The 11,054-nt window shown below is 44.0% G+C and overlaps 1 protein-coding gene across 4 annotated transcripts in view; it reads right to left on the reverse strand.

Annotated features, from left to right (window-relative positions):
- Positions 1–9,655, reverse strand: part of Ipcef1 (interaction protein for cytohesin exchange factors 1) — a 152,403-nt gene extending 142,748 nt beyond the window's left edge. For all 4 annotated transcript variants that reach the window (XM_052169904.1, XM_052169903.1, XM_052169902.1 and 1 more), the window contains exon 1: positions 9,558–9,655. The gene's annotated coding sequence lies outside the window, so the exon portion shown is untranslated. The remainder of the gene's footprint in view (positions 1–9,557) is intronic.
- Between the last annotated feature and the right edge of the window lie 1,399 nt (positions 9,656–11,054).

The raw sequence follows: 11,054 nt of genomic DNA on the forward strand, positions 1-11,054 counted from the left end.
TAAGTGGATATTAATTAGCCCAGAAGCTCTGAATTCTCAAGACACAGTTAGCATATCAAATGATTACCAAGAAGAGGGAAAGAGAGGGCTCTGGCTCTGAAAAGAGTTGATCCAGCATGGTAGGGGAGTACAGGGAAATGGGAGGGGGTGATTGGGAAATGGGCAGAGGGAAGAGGGCCTATGAGACCGATGGGGAGGGGGGAACTGGGAAAGGGGAAAGCATTTGGAATGTAAACAAAGAATATAGAAAAATTTTTTAAAAAAATTTTAAAAAAGAGAAAGAAAAAGAAGCTGTGGTGTTTTCTTATTTCTTTAAGCAGCATCAGAGTTGCCGATCATTTTTCAATTATTAAAAAAAATGTAACCTTCATTTGAAGGCCTCTGAAGGACAAATAGTTACCTGGCCATTGAAGCTTTAATATGTCAAAAAGCCAATATTGGTCATTTTGTGTGACCAATTTAATCAAAGCCTCTTGATTAAAAAGCCTTGAAAAATCTTTGAGGACCTTCTTCTCTCCTTTGTCAAGCTGAACGGAGGTCAGGAATGTTTGGTAAATGTTCCTATTAGTACATCTCCTATACTAAAGAAAATGCTCTCCCACCATCTCACACCCAGCTCCCTAAGTATAACCAGGGAGTGCAAAGCCAACAGAAATGCCCTCTGGGCCTGAGAGAATGTGTTACTATGTAACAGAGGCTTAAAGGAGCCACTGAGATGAGGCATGGGGCTTTGGTGTTACATGGATGTGCCACAGGGTTAGGAGCTGCTACTAAACTCATAACAGGGCCTGGGACTTAGAGTATAGTTCAGCCACAGAGTACGACTGTCTTAGCATGCATAAGGCCTTGAGCTGAACTTCCTAAAGTGTGGATATGTGCATGCTTATAGGTGCATCTAAGTGTGCGCATGCTTATACATGCATGTATATGTGTATGCATATAAGTGTGTGTGTGTGTGTGTGTGTGTGTGTGTGTGTGTTCTTCCCCAAATAACCTACAATGTCTTGACTGTCTGATCTTGAGGCAGTTCTAGAAGACATCCTAGAAAGAATTAGGGAGAACGAGAGAAAATTCTAATAGAAACCCCATCATTTGTCTTCAGGAAATACATGGGAGCCTGAGCTATACCACTGCTCTTGCCTAATTCTTGTCAGAGTAGATGGAAGTAAAGTCACGGGTTAGGCCCTCAAGCAAGCCAGCTCATAGAGCTCTTGGGTCAAACAGACCTCGGTTCCAATTCTGACTCCAGAGTCAAAATATCGGTGCTGGAATCTTCCTCTTACTCTTTCTCCTAGATCTCTACCCAGATTCTCTGTTTCTTGACAGGGGTCTCTTTGTCAGAGAAAGGCAGCAAACTAAGTAACAACACTGATTCCTAGAGCTTTCTGATCAAGAGATAAGAATGGACACAAAGCTTTCCATGGTGACACTAAGTAGCCATCGACCCTTAGAAAAATGTTAGAAAAATGTTGAATGTGTCCATCTCTGGACACGTGCCAATCTACATAGTCTGTTGAGAGGCCACTTCGGCTCTACTGTTGACCTTTCCTCAGTTTCACCTCAGTGACTCTCACTGCGCCCAGACCTCCAGAAATTGTCTAGGGCAGCTTACCGCCTGAGGACATTCATCCGCAGGCATGGATAGCTACAACCCAGGAATGAAGTAACTGTGTTACAAACTGCTGGGAGTGTATTCAGTTGAATCCATATCTTAGACATACTGGGAAGATTCTGCTTAAGTAAAAAAAATTAATGATTGCAACAGGAACATTGTATTTATTCACTCAGAGACCTGGTTCTCTTACCTACGCATGTGCATGCTGTGCGTGCGTGCGTGCGTGCGTGCGCGCGTGCGTGTGTGAGTGTGCACGTACATAGATACAGGAACACCACACATATAAAAGAAAAAAGGAAGAAAGGAGGGAGGGAGAGAGGAAGGTAAGGAGGGAGAAAAAAGAAAAGATAAATGAAGTCACACATTCTTATAAGTCAGTCCAAAAGAAGAGGCTCTCCTGTGTACGGCATACAGAGAGATTGCAAGCACAGTGGAAAATGAACAACTCCCACATCTAAGCCCCTCCCTACACCAGGATCAACAATTGAAAAGCATCATCACTCACCAGGGAGTCCACCTGCTCCTTCCCTTTACTTGGCTGTGGTAACTCTGCCACATCTCTCTCCCTGGGCAGGCTTCTCAGCTCAGAATAAACAGGGGGTCTGCTGCCTCTCTCCAGACAACTGGTCTGCCCCGTAACTTTGGCTTGTTTGCTGGTTCACAGAAGAAACATATGTAGTGCTCTAGTGCCCAGTTCAAACCTTGCTCAACAGGTCCCCAGGACCTAGGCAAAGCCACCCTTGCTTGATTAATCAAGCTGAAAATTCAAGTGCAAACAAAGCCAACCCCAGATCGAAATGGATAATGCTGACCTTATTTACAAAGTACTTTAAGTTCAGGTCCTTCTTTGGGACAGAATGGCAGTCTGAGGACCTGACCCAAATGAGGTGATGATTTACATGACTACAAAGAGATTGCAAGGTGATTTTTCCTGTTGTGTCTCAATGAGACATCTAACACATTCCCTGGGAAGTATTATATATGCTATATGCTCTCAGAAAGCGTTAAACGCTCGTGAATGAACCTTTGCCATTGACAGGAAGATGATTAACTCTCATGCTCACTAAAGACACCCATTTTTTATCTCTTTGGTCAAGATATGTAGAGAGGTTGGGGATTTATGATCCTACACAAGGCTAAAAGGTAAAATCTTTATAGCACATGTTTCAGGCTCTTCTTGGATGGAAAAAACACAGTTGTCAAAAATGACCTGCACACTGAGTGAATGAATAGACTGTTCCTGACACAATTACTAATTTTCTACTTTAACAGAATCTCCCATCATGTCTAAGAAATTGATGCAACTGCAGAGACTCCTAGCAGTCCATAAAAATGTTGTAACATTTCCAATCTGAGCTATCTGAACAGAATAGTCACAAGGAATCTAAAATGTATGGTGTTAAGTTTTCAAGCAGTTTTTAGGGTGTTTTTTGTTTTTTTTTTTAATCTTTTCAAAGAAATCAGGGTTTTTTCCTTAAATTACAACTTTATACATCACCGATGTGACTTTTGGGTGAATTGTCATATCTTGCATAGAATTACTGTATGTTAAGGATGCTGAGTTTTCCAGAGTATTTTGAGTTGATTCCTTCCTGAGAGGTCTGTATTTCTCTATGTATACCAAGACTCAATATTATCTACCTATGTATAGACCAAATCCATCCATCCACCGATATGCCACCACTGCCATCATCTGCCTACTATAAAATATTTACATATGTCAAGTGGTCATGACTCATCTTTAATCCCAGGACTGGGGAGGCAGAGGCAAGTGGATCTCTGAGTTTAAGGCCAGCCTGGTCTGCAGATCAAGTTCTAGGACAGCCAAGACTGTTTTCCATAAAACCCATGCCTCAAAAAACAAAACAAAACAAAATAAACAAGCAAAAAATATATTTGTGTAAAAGTGGCTAAATATGCTGTTTCCTCCTGACATTAGGTATCAGGGCATAAAACTAAGAAAGCAGTTTCCTTCATCACAGAAAAATAATAATTCTGTCTTGTTCAAATATGAAAGAATCTGTCCAGTCACAAATTCCCACTGAATATTTTAAAACGGATGATATACTATCAATAACAAGTCAAAGAAACTGAAGCTCAGCCTGATGGCATAGGCTTGCAATCCTAACTGCTCAGGGGCTGAAACAGATGGCTCACGTGTTAGACTTGTGGTCCGTCTGGACTGCCCAGGGCGCTCAAGGCCAGTACGGCAACTTAGTGAGACCCTGTCCCAAGACAAAGCAAAAGCAAAAATGAAGAGCTGGACAGACAGCTTAGGGGAAGAGAGTTTGCCTAACTGCAAGACCCTAGCTTTAGCTCTAAGCCCCCAAAAAAGAAAGAGGAACGAAAGAAGAGAGGAAGGAAAGAGGGGGAAGAAAGGGAGGATAGGAGGGATGGGAGGGAAGGAGGAAGGGAGGGAAGGAGGGAAGGAGGGAGAAAAGAAGGAGGCAGAGAGATAAAAGGACAAGGAAAAGGAGTGGAGAAGAGGAAGGAAGGAACCAAGGGAGGGAAGGAGGGAGGGAAGAGGGGGGAATTCAAAAGGCAGAGCCAAAACCTTGTTCTCGCTTTCAACAGATTAGATGAACTAGCTTTCTGCAGTTAATGTTTTTCCATTAAAAGTCTCTTGTTCTGCTAGTGATAAGTGCCGTAAAAGGAAGTAGGGTAATCTAAATCCTGCTGAAAGGGAGCCTAAAGAGAGTCTTATGTGTCAGAGGAGTACAAAAATATGCTGAAGATCTTAGCTATGGAGGCTGTCACTGAAATCTCTATTAAGTGCCCATCTAAGATAATGCCTCAAAGTAACAACCAGCTATAGAGAAAAAAGCCACAATGTATATGTATATAGATACATAGAGAAATTAGAGGATGGGGAGGAAGAGAAAGACTGAGGGAGGGGGAGGGGAGGAGAAGGGAGTGGAGGGAGAGAAACAGAGAGAGGACCCAGCATGTATCAGTTGGGAAATCTCTGCTTAGATTAGAGCCTTAAGTTTTTCTTGTTTGGAGGCCAGCAAGATGGCTCACAGAATGCAGGAGCTTACTGGCAAGTTCTCTGACCACACATACACACCACAAAGTCATTTTTAGGCACACACACACACACACACACAGAAGTTGTAAAAAAAATATAATTTGAAATTTTTCATTTGGAACCAAGTGCTATCACAGTCCATCATTTGTCAACTCGTAGTATTTGAATGTACGATGTACCACTTGAGAGAATAAAGCATCCTTCCAAATAGAGACTGGTGTTCATGTCTAGCCAATGGCCATAGGACCATAACAATCCAAGCTTCCCAGCCGGGCTCCACCCACGGAAGGAAGGATGCCCTTTACGGTTACCACAATCGCCCAGTTTCCCTCTGTAAATGCGGTCCATTGTTTTGTCTTCATTAGTTCCCATTCAGTGGAGAATGGAGTCTAATGCCCAATTCCACCAGTCAAAGTCAGAGAAGTGAGTCATTTTGGATCGCTCCCTGAAAGTTCTTGCCGGCAACACAGATGGGCTTATGACTAGCACTTGAATTGATTAGTATCCATTTCTCCATCCTCTGTGGGTTCCCTGGACTGTTAGATCAAAATGACACAAACCAAGTGGCTAAAACAGCCAAAACTCAACCTCTTGCAGTTCTAGAGACCAGGAGCCTGGAGTAAAGACGCCAGCAGGGCTGAGAGCCCTTGAGGCTTTGCTAAGAGACCCTGCCTCACCTCTTCCCAGCTTGCAGGGTGGCTGGCACGTCTTGGCTTGCAGCTGAGTCACTCTGTCCCATGGTCTCATCCTCACGAGGCCTTCTCCCAACATAGCTGCCTTCGTGTGTCATCATTTTACAAGGATGCTAGCCTTGCGGATTAGGGTTCACACCACTGCAGTGTGGCCTCATCTTAATTTAGCTAATTACATCCACAACCATCACACATCCAAGTAAGAGCACATTCTAGGGGCCTTAGGATGAGACAGCAGCAAGCACTTTTGAGAGACAGGTATCGTTCAGTTCATTACACACACACACACACACACACACACACAAATATAATCTTATTTCCTATTAGAACTCTTATATCCCAGTTGAGTCTCTATACCATTAAAAATATGAATTTAAATGGTTTTCAGTACATTTTTCTTTTTTTCAAAGTATATTTCTTTAGTGTATGTTCTCTTTGTTCCTTTGATATACACCAATAAAACAAATCCATGAGGTGGATTTAATCTCGGGTCTTATAAATGAGGAAACTTGAATATGAAGTCCAGTGCCTCTAGTGTAGCTCAGAGCTACACCTTAAGAGAGAAAAGGGTTATTTTAGCTCTGCCACCCTGCACAGAGGTTACAGGCACACGTTCCCTGCCTGAGTTTGACATGGATTCTAGGGGTCTGAATACATGTCTCCATGCTTCTTTGAAAACCTAAACTTAATCTAGAGCTATAAACCAGTGAGCTAACTATTGAACTTGCTAGAAAGCCATTCACTGCAGTCATTCAGAGAAAATAACTTATTTTCATGTGTGGCTAGGATTTAATCAGCCCAGACAGCCCCAGGTGGAGTCTGGCTTGGTGGTTCTCCTTTGAGAAAAGACACATGATTCTGTGCCAGCCCTGGTCTCTGAGGGGATCCCCCATGAAAACTAAACACCGTAACTCAGAGTCTTTTCTGAGATTGCACACAGCGACCCTGAATGCTGTTATGGTTTCATCTTTAGCAGAGGACTCAAAAGAAAAAAGGAACTGAGATCTTGTTCCTTTATATTCATGTGTCACCTATTTTATTTTTAGGTTACTATAGCAAGCATGTTTCGCTAATAAAAAGCTTTGAAAATGAAATCTACACAAACAAAATGACCACCGACTGTTAGCAATGACCCTTTAAAAGACCCAGATCCATCTTAGGGAACATACAAAACAGAAGAAAGCATAAAGGAGGAAAGGTGGTTAACTCTCTACGAATGGGCCTGAAAACTGAAGAAAATACCCAAGGCGCCGCCATTTGGAGAAGCCCCTTGCCGTGGATAGGCACTCTGTCATCCCTTTCCTAATTCTAACACAGCTCAAAAAGATCAGCCGTCCGTGGTACACAGAGATGTTGGTAGACATGAATTTTGAGCAGATATGCCTGCCTCCAAACTGTGTCTCTCTGGCTGTATCGTGACATCATCGCCTTCCCCACTGCCACTTCTAACAATGTGTCCACCGTTTCCACCGATACCACCACTACCACCACTATCATCACCACTATTACCAGCCACCTCCTCTGTCATTGGTACCCTGCCATCTCTATACCGCCCCATCACCTCTATCGCTGCTTCTACTGTCTACCAGAATCTCTGTCACTTCTCCCATCTCCACCCAGTCTGCCACCCCCGCTGCTTCCATCTCCACTACCATCCTTTACCTTCCACTCACCCCGCCATCTCTAGTATCACCTCTATTACCTGCACATGTGTGATCAAGGTAATAATTGTCTAGGTGTAATCTGTCACATCATCCATCCCAACACCCCCTCTACTATCACGTGTAGTGAGAATTTGGGTTTCTTTTTAAAATGCAGCTATATTACGTGAATATGTTTTTTTTGTTTGTTTGTTTTAATCCCAGGTGTGGGATACCGGGGCTGCATCGGATCATCCATGGCCGCTGACTGTGATTGTGTCGTGCTCTAGGAGGGGCGTGACTTTTGCCAGCTGCAGAAAGCTTGTGTTTGGAATTCTGGAGACTCTTGAAAGGGTATCAATGGGAGAGCCTGAGAGGGCTTAGGGCAGCTGATGACGTCACTGCTTCTGGTTCCTGTTGCTGCTGCATTTGCTACTGTTGGAATACTCATTTTCCATCTTGCTGGATTGCTGGATGGAGACTGGACTTGCCCCAAGGAACCTCATGGCCCTAGTCAGCAGGAAGTAGCCTAAGGAGGTCTACGATCCCTTTCCCCTCTAACCTTCTATCTTACCTAGTGCCGTGGTGTTGGAAGGGAGGGGCGGAATAAAGTTGGAAGGGTGATAGACAATAGACACTAATAATGTATCCCCAGCAGTATGCCAATGATCATCATCTCTACCTCTCCATCACCTCATTCCCCTTGGTTGTCACCTCCACTCTCTGCATTGTCCCTTCCCCTCCTCCATTTCCACCACCATGTTATCTCTTCTATTTATCTGACATTTTTATATTCACGTCTCTACACATCCTCTCTTCTCCTCACATTTTCAGACCCTCCCCTGCTTCAACCTAACCTTCTCTAAATGTTACTTTCTCAGTTGCCTGGGTAACAGAAACGATGGATACCTGTCTTAGTCAAGGTTTGTATTCCTGCACAAGCATCATGACCAAGAAGCAAGTTGGGGAGGAGAGGGTTATTCATTGTATACACTTTCCACATTGCTGTTCATCACCAAAGGAAGTCAGGACTGGAACTCAAGCAGGTCAAGAAGCAGGAGCTGAGGCAGAGGCCATGGAGGGATGTTCCTTACTGGCTTGCTTCACCTGGCTTGCTCAGCTTGCTTTCTTATAGAACCCAAGAATACCAGCCCAAGGATGGCACCACCCATAATGGGTCCTCCCCCATTTGATCACTAAGTGAGAAAATGCCTTGCAGCTGGATCTCATGGAGGCATTTCCTCAAGGGAGGCTCCTTTCTCTTTGATAACTCCAGCTTATGTCAAGTTGACACACAAAGCCAGCTAATACGATACCTTTGCATGACCTTTATGAACAACCTTAATAATCATTTATTCATCCAATAAATATCACTGAGGGCATACACTGTGAAAGTCACTCTTCTTAACCCTAAAAGTATGGCCATCCCCCTGTTTGCAAACCTAATTTTGCAGGATCGTCTTCACACATACACGCCCGTTATTTAAATGTCCCACCCACTAACAACTCATCAGCCTGAGCTGCTAGCTCACACTGCCTGGCCTCCAAGTTGGACAGAAAGCAGAAGTGACCTGCTCAAGAAGGATACACGAGTCAAAAGGAAAGTCTCAGGCAATAGGCATGAAGTAATTTCTTATCTCTTGTTGCCACAGCAAGTTACCGCAGGAAAGAACTTCCTATTTCCATGTTCTAGCGATACGCACTGGCTGAATGCATTTTGCCTGAAATGGTCACACATTTCCTTCTATAGCAAAGACACCTGACATATATAAGTATAGTAGATAAAAGGGATAAAGGGTAGATTAAACCATATGCACACGGGTAAAATGTTACCTCCCCAACTTGTATATGAGCCAAAAAGGAAAATTGTTCTGCCTCAACCCTTACGTAACACAAATCAGCACGTAGGAACCGGGTTCCATCTATTACTGTCCTAGTCCTAGGACTGGACTGGGAATATGTGGGCCCCTGAAGTCTGATAAAGTCTATTAGTACAGTCAAAGAAGCCTTAGTGGGTTATAAATCTGCCTCTTATGATGCAATTCTAAGCTGAGCATATCGCTTGCCTTCCATGAAAGCCCCGAACCAAACAACATCCAGCCCTTGCTCTCAAACTAGAGATGTTCTGTCTAGCTGGTGACCTTCATCTAAAAACAATATACCCTCCAGCCGCCTGCTCACAAAGGGGAATTCTCCACAAAGAACACACTCTCTCTATTGTAAGGGAGGGGGAGGGGCCACAGAACATTTCCCCCCAAACGAAACTTTCAGGACTCAAACACTGAAGTGAGCACTTCTAAGTCAAACCACGGGCCAAAGCAACTCTCAGGTAGCAAGATGAGAACACGCAGCAATGCACAACTCTCAATGTCACAGCTCTAGCAGAAGCACAGGTCCACAGCATGGTGCCTCAAAGCCTTCTGCTTCAGAAGAGCTGAGCCAACTTCACATCCCAAGAGCCCCTATTACAGACCTGGCTATTCTAAAGACACAGAGTACCTTCCTATTGCCCAGCAATTGCTTCGACATCAAAGTATGGCTTTACTTACATGCGATAGAAAGAGAGGCCAACCAAGACCCACCTCTGAATCTCCAAACTCACAAATCTCATGCTAGTCTCAGGACGAGGCTGAAGATTCTGCTCCAAGCATCCGTGGCCCTGGAGGCTGGGGCCCCACAAGACTACTATTAGAAGCTAACTAAAGAAAGCGATTTCAAAAGAGGGGAAGTGTCGTCTCTACTTCCTCAATTCTGTTGGTCTTCCTTCTTGCTCTTGAGCCCTCCAGGACACAGCACATCAAAGCAGGCATGGCCCATCTGTTCTCTGACTCTGTTTATCACAGAAGACTTCCCAATGTGTTCTTTCCCAAGACACATGGATGAAACCCTCCCTTGCTTAACCTTCCTGGTTGGGAGGTGATTCGTGGGCATGAGAGTGTCAGTATGGGCAAAACTTCTCTTGTCATGTTGGGTTAAGGGCTGGAGAGATGACTCAGCTCTTCCAGAGGACAGGATCCCCAGCACCCACACCACATGACTCACAACTACCTGCAACTCCAGCTTCAGGTGGATCTGACACCCCGCTGGGTTCAGACATTAGATTTGATCATCTTTTAGATTCAAGCCTTTTTTTTTTTCTCCATCTCCTCTCTCCCAGCAATGTGGGCTGTACTAATGAGGAAAATATAGATGAACTTGCTAAACATTGTTTTTAAGCAGTGAGTCTTGGGCTAGGGAGATGGCTCCATTACTAAGGTAGCCACCATACAACATGAAGACTGGAGTTTGGAACAATGCCCATGTAAAATGCCAAGCACAGCCACACAGAAGCATGCCTGCCACCCAAGCAGTGTAGAGAGGCATGGAGATAAATAGACTCTGAGATAACCAGTCTAACTATTGGCAAGTACCAGGTTCCGTAAGAGACGATGTCCCAAAAATAATAATAAAGTAGATAATGATAAAGACAACCCATTGTCATCCTCTGGTTTCCCTGCCACCCTCATAATGATCCACCATTTCTCAGTACTGCTGCACTAGGGACCAAGTCTCTAGCATATGAATCTTTGAACAGTATCCACAAACCATATCCAAGCCAGCATGTATCCTTCACGGCTTAGTAAATCACTTGTAAGACTTGATGGCTTTGTCCAACAAATATCAAGTGACTTGTGGTATCTGTGAAGAGGAATCTAAGCCCAGTTTCACCAGGTTCTCTAGCTAAAGATGTTTAACCAGGCTTCAATTAAGATGTCAGGAGGAGCAGGTATCTCAAGATTCCATGGTGAAAGTAACTTCCTCCAGGAAGGCTCATGGGGTTGTTGGCAGAATTGGGTTTCTCATGATCTATAGGATTGGGGGCTCTCAACTCAATAACTATTGCCTTCAAGCCAACCTCAGTTTCTTCTCCCATGGCCCCCTCCTTCGGACAGCCTGTAACAAGGGAACTGGTTACATCAGAGTGACCAGTGGAGAAGTCACTTCTGCAATCTAATACCAGAAGCTACATTTCTAATAATGTTTGGATTACAAATGAGCCACTTGGTCCAACTAGCCCCTCACTGGAAAGTTGGGGATTA

The sequence above is a fragment of the Apodemus sylvaticus genome, chromosome 23 (assembly GCF_947179515.1).
Source record: "Apodemus sylvaticus chromosome 23, mApoSyl1.1, whole genome shotgun sequence".
NCBI classification, from domain to species: domain Eukaryota; kingdom Metazoa; phylum Chordata; class Mammalia; order Rodentia; family Muridae; genus Apodemus; species Apodemus sylvaticus.